We start from the raw sequence: 11,057 nt of genomic DNA on the forward strand, positions 1-11,057 counted from the left end.
TGGGATTGCTTGATCCGGATGCAGGTGTGAAACTGGCCAAGAAATGTATTTTTTTAAGGCCCTTTTGTTATGGGGGCACTAATTGAAGATCTGCTTTAAGACAATGTCAGTTTTTAAAATAGCTGCATTCACCTTCTTCATCAATGTTATAATTTCCAGGTCATTGGCCATACAACATGAAATACATGAACCACAAAAGCCACCTCCTCATGAAAACCCTGCAGAATGTAAGCCGTCAGCTGGAGCGACATCCCTCTTATCCGTCAGGTGAGGCACCAACACATCCAAGCAGGTAAATGTTTTACTGCCCTGCCAAGTGATTCTGACAAGTTCTGGGCTAATAAAACAGCTGGCAGAGTCATTTGGTTGGGCACTGAAAATAGAATAACATTGCCAGTAAATTTAGTAGGAAGAAGAATCCATCAACTGTTCAGTAACTGATTACCAAACTCTTGATGCAGCAAAATGTTATCTAGCAAATCTAGTTTCCTTTTAATTCAGGATTAAAAAAAGAAACAAAACAGCATGACTGTGACCCACACAAGGTCCTTTTCTCTGTGTCATTCAACCCACTTTCCTGTGATTCCAAGCTGTTCGGTACACTTATCCAGGGTTCACAAAATTACTGCCTTAAATGGCGCTCACATAATATTATGTTAAAAGCTGAACTAATGTAGAACAATCTCCTAGAGTGTAAGCTGTTCGGGCCAGGGTCTCCTTCCCCTCCTGTGTCACTGTCTGTATCTGTCTGTCATTTGCTACCCCTATTTAATGTACAGTGCAGTGTAATGTAATATAAGTAAAGTCTGACCTTGAAATTTTGCAATCAGGCTGGTGTTTAATGCAGAAAGGGACAGGTGATGTCTTCCTGCAATAACTATTCTTACCTGTGTGATCACTGCCCTGCTGCCAAATTTTGCTTAGATGCCTTTATGCAGCTCAGTATTTGTTGCCAAAGATAGCCAGCAATCTCTGCTTCCCTTGTGGTTGCAGGGAGCGAGAGTGTGCAGGAGTTATGTCATCCCGTCATCCCATCACCCCAGCTCAACCAATCAAGATGGCCAAAGATCGGGATACGGAAGAGAAGGAGGGAGGAGATGGTGGTGCCTACGACAGAACGGGCAGGTGAGTATCAATTGGGTTTAGTTCCACTTTAAGACTATTCAGTGCAGGAGTGTCTGCCCACCGCCTATGACTGACAAGAATAGAAAAGACCCCTGATATTACCAAACCAAGGCTCTTGGAAAGAAGGTATGCATATGTTTCTTCTGGAAATCAGCCGTGGTAAAGCCTCGCGAAGAGGGGGCTACAAGCTGTAGAGGCTTTAAAATGGACCTAGCAGGCTGTGCTGGGTTCTTTTGTACCCAAGGACAACCTCCACCCCTATGAGCTGTGATCTACAACCGCAACCTGCTCTTTTTTCACTACCCTCAAGCTGAGACCCCCAAGTCCACCCCTTCTGCCCCTCCCTTGGTCCAGTCATGTTTGCAGAAAATTGACAAGTGCCTAATTCAGTGCATCTCTTTGTAGTTCTCTTCATTGGCTTCCATTCTACCTTAGAATCAAATTCAAGCTACTGTGCTTTGCCTTGAAATCCCTCCACAGCTTTTGTACCACTTACCCTTCTGACCTGATAGAAAAATACTCCCCTAGCTGCTCTCTTGCCTCCTCTAATGATCTACTACTGATTCCCTCTCTTATACTCTTATACTTCCCTCTCCGACTCTCTGGGATCGTTTTCCTCATCCAATTCGGCTTGCTCCTACTTTCTGCTGCTTTAAATGAGCACTCAAAACCCATCTTTTCAAATTGGCTTAACCGTCCTCTTCTGTTTTTCAAAACCCCCACTATGTACCCTGCATTCCATATCTTCCCTCCTATTGTGTGTTATTTTCCCCACCTAAATTAATAATAATACTAAATTGCCAGCTCCCCACTTCTTGTGCTGAATCCCCAGGTTTGAGCTCCTCCGCTTGCCCAGAAGGTTGTTATAAGGTAAAGTGATATCAACTGCAGTATTACATTTTAATAAATGTATTCAATGCACCAACACACAGACACCAATTTTATTTATCTATTATTTTCACTTCCATCCATGCATGTATTTTGCTGTCCTTCCTGATAAAGTCCTACAAAAGTCACTTGTCACTACAAATCTTTATTAGTAGTTGTGGTTTGTAATGGGAAATTAACCCTGCATGTGGGCATGACTTCATTGAAGGTTGACTGTTTTCAGGAAACTGTGGTTATTGTTGTAAGTCATGCAGTGTTGTATAAGCCAGAAGAAGGCGTGCAGCTTTTTTAAGCTCACGTTTAATGATTGTAGCTGTGGAACTTCTTCTACACATTTCCTTTTATAAGCCGAATTAAACTTTTCACATGTCCATGTCCCAAATGCATGAAATTACAGAAGATTTTCTGGCATACGAATTTCTTTAAAGGGAACTTCAAGTAGCTTGAAGAGAAGCAGAAATGTCAAATGTTCCATGTCTGCTCCTGCATCACTCTGCAGGGAATAATTTACCAAATGAACTCTACTAACATCAGCCATCCAATCGTGTGCAAGCAAATTCCATGTTTTTTCAAGTTTCTTAAGGTGAACCGCCTGCAAAATGATAATTCACTTTGCTAAGTAAACAACCTAAACTCTTTTAGTCAATCACCCCATTGTCACTTTGGCTATTAAAGTGACGATGACTTCCCATGCTAAATGATGGAAGAATGGAAGAAGGAGATGGCAAGTGAGTGTGGATGGGTGAGTATATCTTGCTGGGGTGGTAGATTATTCATCCATCCATATACTCCCCCATTGCACCTGATTTTTAAAGCCCTCCAAGGCTAGAGAGGATACACTTTCATCAATGAAACTGGGTGATCCACCACACCCGGATTGGATCTGGTCCAGGATTCAAAACAATTGCTAGCAAATAGCAAATAACTTTGAAGAAATCTATTCAAGGATTGCTGGATCACCCATCTTCAGCCAACAGGTCCAAATACTGTCATGTGGGAAAGGAGGGCAGAGACACCATCCATGTGGGTAACCTGCAACAATTATCTTTTTCAATAAGTGATGATGCTAAAGCTGAACTAAACCCGGTATACTCACCTGTCCCTGTTCGATCTCAGGGCACGGCCATTCTCTTCATTCTACTCCTCCCGGAGATGATCTTCCACCATTGGCCAATCGTGAGATGACCATCAATCATTCTTGGCACGTGCAAGCAAAGCAGGATTGTCGGGTATCTTGGCATCCAAAACTAAACTGCTCTTGTGCAGTTCAGCTTTTTTGACAGATACCTGGAGAAATCAGGCAGGTAGGAGGAATTACTGCAGAAGGAACATCGCCTGTCCTTTTCTCCAATAATGACCTCCCCAATTGTAGACTTTTTAAAGTGGAATTTTAGTTCAGCTTCAATTTCCTGGCTTCCCTAGGGCTCCTCCAGTAGTTACTAGGGCAATAGGTGCCTCTCATGTGAGTTTAAGAGACCGATTTATTAAAGCTCTCCAAGACATCAGTGAAGCTGGGTGGTCCAGAAAACATGGAATGGATCTCCTAAAATTAATTTGCTATTTTTAGCAAGTGTTTTCAAACCTGGACCAGATCCATTCCAAGTTTGCTGGATCACCCAGCTTCACTAATGAAAGTGTATTCTCTCCAGCCTTTGAGAGCTTTAATAAATTAGGCCCAGTGTAGGAAGCATTCTCCCCTCTGACCACCATGCTAATGTATTGTAAGCTGTGGATATAGTATTTATAGCAGGAATTCCCTGATGACCTAAATGTTATTTCAAGGGTTCCCAAAAGTTTAGAAACACTGATCTATACTAATAATGACCATGATATATACATAATAAACCTTCTCAACTTCCTTTGAGGAAGATTTCTACTCTACATTTGTAAAACTGCTATATATAAAAGGGAAGGAAGTAAAATAAAAATAGCAGCTTACATGTCTATATTCATTTTCGGTTCAGTGCAATTCCTCTAAGAAGTTCAGCAGCACTTGGAGCTTCACTTTGGGCTCCTTTAGGCATCAGTATTACTATACAGATCTATAATGAGATAGATTGGCTTACTCATGGAATCATGGTTATTATCCCATAGCATTGGTTGTTTTCCCATAGTAAGGTCAGTGACATTGCTTGTGTATAATATGCCCACAGCAGCCTAAAGTGGACCTATCATTAGATATACAGTAGACTTTGGACTATCCGGCCGAATGTGGCAGAAGGGCAGGCTGGATAACAAAAAGGCCGGATAGTCCGGAGTTCTATTAATACATTACAATACTCACCTCAACACACAGGCCAGTGCTCCGCAAGCCGCACCCACAGACATCTAACACAGAAGAAGTGGAGCCTGAGAAGTGACGAGCAGGCAGCAGGGACATCACTTCTCGGGCTCCACTTAGTTACTTCTCCGGCTCCACTTCTTCTGTGTTGGATGTCCGCGGGTGCGGAGTGCTGGTAGACGCCTGCCTGCAACGCCAACCTAGAGTCCGGAGTACAGGGTCCGGATAGTTGAGAGCCTACTGTATTTTCCACTATATTATGCCTATTTAATGTACAGCGCTGCGTAATATGTTGGCGCTATATAAATCCGGTTTATTAATAATAATAATATTAATAATAATAATAATAATAATATTCTTCCATTCTTCTTCCTAGCTATGATACCGGACCATCTTGATTGGCCAGGCCAGGATGACGTAACTGGCATAGAGGTGCGTGGCAATTCATTAACTCTTGGCAAGCACAGGTGAAGCCGCGATTGATTGCCACATATCCTTGTGCAGCTCAGCGTTTTTTGACAGTTCACTTTGCGCAATGGGCTAGGTAAGAATAATTATTGCAGAAGAGACTTCGCCTGTCCCTTTCTGCAATATTGTCCTTCCTTATTCAAAAGTGGAACTTTAGTTATGCTTTAAGTGCACACATGCCAAGTAGTGTATGTAAGTGAAACACAAAGTTATTTACTACTTCTCACCGATACCACTGCCCTTCCTCTGACAATGCTTTTTTTGTTTTGCTTTCCCCTCCAGGAGAAGTGTCACCTATTTTCAGGCATCATCACAGTTATCACCTATCTCCTGAAATAAAATGCTGGTTTAGAGATGACACAGCCATATAGAGCCTGCTGTCTGTGCAATTCCTTGTTGTGTTTACAATTGCCTGGCACAAATCATTGCCACTCACCTCTCATTCTTGCTTCTGTGCAAAGTAAAATGTTGTCGTCTGACCACTAGTGGTTGAAAATTGTATATATGTGTATATATATATATATATATATATATATATATATATATATATATATATTTTTTTTTTTTTTTTTTTTTTAATGCAACACCCTTTCAGCAACTCCCCTTTCTGTCTTGATCACCAATCAGGAGCCCAGAGCCTCCGGGGATACCTACGTCATGCATCCCGGGAGGCTCTTGGCTGCTACTTCTGCCCATGCCCAATCTCGAGAGAAGGTGCAGAGAAGATGCCCTTTCTTTAATAGGAGAAAAAATGGGATCAGCTACCCCTTCTGGGTTCTTCTTCCTACATCATCCGATCTCGCATTGCGCAGGTGTGAGATCAGATGATATACGAAAAAGAATCCAGAAGGAAAGTGAAAAAGATTGCGGTGTCCGGTGATTTCTCTGCGCCGGGCTGAAGGAGGATACCGGGACGATGCGGGACCCAATGAAGACGCCTCCTGCTAGATCGACAGATCTGCAGGATTAATGGTAAAATGAGTTTAGGTCTGCTTTAATCATTTACCAGCTTTACTGGTCCACTTTAAGACTGTGTACACATGCTCAATTATTGTCATTGGAAATATGATCTCTCCAGTAAAAAAAGACTGAAAGATGAACGAACGGGGTACATACAGCGTTGGTCTGTTCTACAGAGAAGGGAGGGGGAGAACGAGCGAAAGGCACCCGCTGCTCTTTCTTTCCTTTCACTTCCATTGCAGTTGTCTGTAGTCTGTCATTTATGGATTCATCAGAACAGATCCATAAACAACGTCGGGCAACCTCTGTATACATGTCGGATTCTTCTTCGAGACGAGCCTGACGGCTCATATCGAAAAAGAATCAACTGATATGTGTACATAGCTGAAAACAGATTGCTCTCCCAAAACTTTGTGCATCTAAACTTTCTGGGTTTTATTTCTTTCTTTAACACTTATACAGTACGTGTGTCAGAGATTTGCAGGGAATATTTTTTTTCACTTTTTTTTCTGGGGCATTACCCTAATTCATTTACCAAAAGCAAGTCATAAATTAGCAGCGTGGGAAAAAAAAAACTTCCGGGAACATTGCCTTTGTTAGGTAATATTTAAATGTTGTTTTAAAAATGAAACTAATTGTTGAGGTAATGCATCCTGTTCTTTCATGAATGAAAATCCTGTGTACTCAAAAAAAAAATAATCAATAAATAATAAAAAAAAGACCCTTCATAAAGTTATGGAATCATTTGGAGTCTTTGTGGTATAGTAAGGAGCGATCATTTCTTAATGGGGATCTGAAACCATCTGTAAATCCAATAAATGTTTTAGTATTTCTAAACTTGACCCTCCCATTTGAGGAAGTACCACATATATAACTTTGTCGACACATTCAACTCTATTAATGTCTTTCAGGATTTCATTAGAGATGCTAACAAGCAACTTTCAAACTCCAGGACATTGATACACAGTAGGCATTTCTATTTCATGTATGTTTCTTTGTATCAGTGGACATAAAATCTTTTTTGTTCTTTGCTCTGATTCTTGTACTTGCAAGTTTATTCTGTGTAATGCTATAAAACAAAAAAATCTGAAATGTATTTGATTATAATAGGCAACAGCTTTTATTTTTCCTGCATTGTTACTTAGTACTTGTAGTTTACTCAGAGCTTACTCAAAAGTTTTTTTTTTGCAGATTTAAAGTGACATATTTGTATAGAAATCTTAGTAGAAACATGTTAGATTAGTAAAAAAGTTTAAGTAAGATGATGGAGGAACACAGAGACAGCTTTACTGTGCATGTATGCTCCTAGCGGCTTTCTTCACTCCTCCAATGACCTACTAATGACTTCCTCACTCATAACCTCTTCACATGCATGGCTCCAAGACTTTACTAGAGCTGCCACTACTTTCTGGAATGATATCTTTGCCTTTTCCGCTTGCTCCTACTTTCACCTCATTTTAAAAAGCTCTCAAAACCCATCTTTTCAAACTCACCTACCCGTCTTCTTCTGTCTCCTAAACCCTCACTACGTCCCACCATTCCATATCTCCCTTCCTATTGTGTGATATTCCCCCCTCCTCCTGGATTGTAAGTTCTTCAGGGCAGGGTCCACTCCTCCTCCTGTGTCATTTGTCTGTCATTTATAACCCGTATTTAATGTAGAGCACTGCGTAATATGTTGGGGCTATATAAATACTGTTTATTATTATTATTATTATTAATAATAATAATAATAATAATAATAGTAAAAATAATAATATTAATCATCATCATCATAAATGCTTCAAGATCCTTCAGATAAAATGTGAGAGTTAGTATATTTGCTTATCATCATTATTAGGTATCTATTGATTCTCCAGTGTAGCAAAAGTATACCCATGTACTTTACAAGCTATCCTAAGACTTAAAGTGACCATATACTAGTTAGATGCTGTACAATCTGCTTTAGATCTGCCAATACTGCCAATACTGATGTAGTGCAGCCTGATGTTTTTTTTCATAGGGGAACCCTTGAAATACCTTTCAGGAAAACTTCAGGGTCTTCAGGGAACCCCTTTTATAATTCTTATATACACAACTTGCAGTGTATTATCCTGGTGGTTAGTGAGAAGAATGCCTCTTACATTGCTGGCCATTTGGGAAGAATGTCACTCTTACAAAATGCATAGTATTTATTATATAATAGTAATACCGGTAGTAATATTATTATCAAACAGTATTTATATAGCACCAACATATTACGCAGAGCTGTACATTAAATAGAAGTAGCAAATGACAGGCATATACAAACAATGACACAGGAGGAGGTGAGAACCCTGCCCTGAAGAGCTTACATTCTAAAAAGTTGGAGATGGAGCACACAAATTAAATTGTAACCTGTGTGATTAGTTTAATAAACGATTTTCTATAACAGCTGCCGTTATTTATCCACACCTCTCCATGTTATATTTTCACATATATTTTCATTTTACTTTATTATTTATTTTTTGTTTCAAAAACACCAACATATTATGCAGTGCTGTACAAAAAAATAGCAGCTGTAGATGATAAACCCTCATACATAACAAATGCAAATCATGGCTCAGGAGAAAATATTAAAAGCTGATTTTCCCATTTTGCTGTTCTTTTCACATTTCCTGTTGAAATTTCAGTTTGATTTTCTATTAATCTAAATATTAGCCTTAAAGTAAAGCAGTGTCGGGGTTTATCGTAAAGTGACCAATTCAATAGTGAATTTCTATGATTTAGTGATTGGTTGCTGATGGTTAATAAAATTCGTCAGGCAGGTTGTACTATTGTATGCAGCACAAAATGCATTTTTAACAATGGATTAGTAATCTAGGATTATAGTTCTGAAATCACACCCCTGCTATTCCAATTACTGCTCTCCATTATAATAAGGAATGCTAAAGGAGGTGTTCAAATGCCTTAAATATACTCTCTGCTCCCTATCATGCCAGTCATGTGACCATTTGGCTCTATGATTTCTTATGAAGGGGAACTGTTGTTTAGGGAGGGCCAACCAATCACCAGCTCTACAAATAATAAATGTATTATGTTACCAGCTCTGCCCCAACTTTTTTATGCATATAAAATGGGATCATTCCTCAAATGATTTGGGATTTGGATACAAGGCTGGCATCACAGGGAGCCTGGAGAAGAGTTTCCTGTAGGTAAGGACATCAGCAGCTGTTTTACCATTTATGAATTTAAACCAAAATCCTGATAGTAGGGGTTTGATTTAATGCAAGAGTTAAGATGAAATGTAAAGGAATGGAATGCAGAGAGGGGGCATATTAAAATTGGAACATGAGCACATAGAGATTTTATGCTTTACTTTTTAAATGAATTGGATTTATGATTTGTCAACAGATCTTGTTTGAAGCTGATATTTATCCCCAAATTGTAATTCATTTCTCTTCGTGTGGCTCATGCTGGGTAGATAGAGTGAGATAGTATAATATAAAGGCATTGGTACAATACATGAGGGAATCAAAATAGACAGTCCAAAAACATCCAACTAGACAAATATATTAACTACTTTGAAGGATCAGTAACCAAACACATAGTGATCATGTAGCATCAGCCTTTCTTAACATTTTTAACAAGTGGGAGCCCTTTAAATAATTTTCAGGTTTTTGGGAACCTTTGCTATAAATAATATATCCACAGCTCACAGCATATTAGCATAGTGGTCAGTAGGAAAAATGCCTCTTAGACTGCTGGCCATTGGGAAAAATGTCACCCTTACAGAGCCAAAATGATCATTGGTGTCACTTAAACTGACCTTAGAGTCACATTTGCTGAACAAACCCCTAGCAGCCCATGGAGGAACCCTGGCATTCAACACAACCCTGATTGAGAATCACTGATGTACATTTTTTTTATCTCATGTCTATAGCTACCTTTGGATTTTGCATTCAAATCACCTTTGTACATCATGTCCTGATGGCTCCCCCAGCTATCCAGGGGCAACTTACAGACATTTTATTAGGTAACTGTAAATGCATCAATATGATGGCAGATAGCAGCAAAACTTTACTCCCCTTGTAGTAGCTCCCCCCCCCCCCCCCCCCATTTGGGTGGCTTGTAGGCGGCTGCAATATTTTCAACTTTTTGGGGTTTCCAATGAGCAATTTAAGAATTACATCATTGAGAATTTGTGTGAAAAGTGCTAAAATGGCATTTACATATATGTAAGATCGGTCATTATTGAGGTCCTAACATTACTGGTTGATCGTCAAAAAAAAGAGGGTTGACCTTAACACATTTTCAGCCACCTACCTGTGACATTTATTTCTGTTTTGGGTTTATTCATTTACACACTTGTGAGTTGTGGTGGGAGTGGAGAGTTTACTGAATCAACTAAAAAGTGTTTCCACTAAATGCTGCGCTGTGCTTTAGTCAGCACTATAGAGAAAGCAACTACAGGCATGATAGCAATTCTGTGTGGTCTGCATGCACTATTCTATAATCATGGACTGATGGACTATCAAATGATTTACAAGCCCATGAGAAATCTGTAAGTTATTTATTTTTCAATATTTTAACCAGCCATGAGGTGTTTTGATTTTATGTGCTATTTTGGTAAAAGCATCCTATGAACTTTTTGACTTTTGCAGATATTTTAGTGTCTTGGGGTCACTAAGTACTGATTAAGGATGCATTTTCATGAGGCTGTAGGTAGTGAAGGTTCACTGTAAAGGGGCTTTCTGTTCATTATTATTTTATTTGATGGGGAGGTTTGATGGATCTGCTCAGTCAGCGGGGGTTTTGGCTTAGATAAAATTTCAATGGGATTTCTTTTCTTGTTTTTTTTTTTCTTTTCTTTCCTTCATCTCTCCTTCACTCCATTTCTCTCTTGGATTTCTTTACTTTCCTCATTTTATTTTTTGTTTTTTTTCTGCTCTCCTACTCCTTTCTCTTCTTTCCATTACTGGTTCACATTCTCTCTCTTTCTCTGCCCTTCTCTCCCTCTTTCAAAATGTGATTTCCTTTCTTTTGTTTACCTTTCTTTCTTTTTCTCTCCTGCTCTCATTCTCTTCTCTCTGTTACACAATGGGAATGCTTTACTTTTCTTTTCTTCTCTCTCCCCCTCTCTTTCTCTCTCTTTCCTTTTCTCTCTTTCTTTTTTCTTTCTCTCTCTTGGCTATCCTTTCCTCTCTCCCTCTCTTTCTTCTTTGATCTCTCTCTCTCTCTTGCTTCAAGTTACAATGTAATATCTTTTCTTTCTTTCTCTCTCTCTCTCCCTCTCCTTTCCCCCTTCTCCCTCTTCCCCCCTCTCTCTCCTCCCTCTCTCTCTCTCTCCCCTTCCGCCCTCTCTCTCTCTCTCTCT

General features: G+C 39.5%; 1 protein-coding gene across 8 annotated transcripts in view; it reads left to right on the plus strand.

Annotated features, from left to right (window-relative positions):
* Positions 1-11,057, plus strand: part of TNFRSF9 (TNF receptor superfamily member 9) — a 28,513-nt gene that overhangs the window by 3,723 nt on the left and 13,733 nt on the right. The window contains exons 2-4 of one of the 8 annotated variants that reach the window (XM_072425413.1): positions 160-267; positions 994-1,125; positions 6,634-6,688. The gene's annotated coding sequence lies outside the window, so the exon portion shown is untranslated. Of the gene's footprint in view, positions 1-159; positions 268-993; positions 1,126-4,670; positions 4,727-4,770; positions 4,839-6,633; positions 6,708-8,874; positions 8,896-9,869; positions 10,245-11,057 lie in introns of those variants that run through there. The other 7 variants (XM_072425415.1, XM_072425417.1, XM_072425414.1 and 4 more) reach the window with 7 other exon arrangements.

Source organism: Pyxicephalus adspersus, chromosome 11 (assembly GCF_032062135.1).
Source record: "Pyxicephalus adspersus chromosome 11, UCB_Pads_2.0, whole genome shotgun sequence".
In the NCBI taxonomy this organism is placed as follows: Eukaryota; Metazoa; Chordata; class Amphibia; order Anura; family Pyxicephalidae; genus Pyxicephalus; species Pyxicephalus adspersus.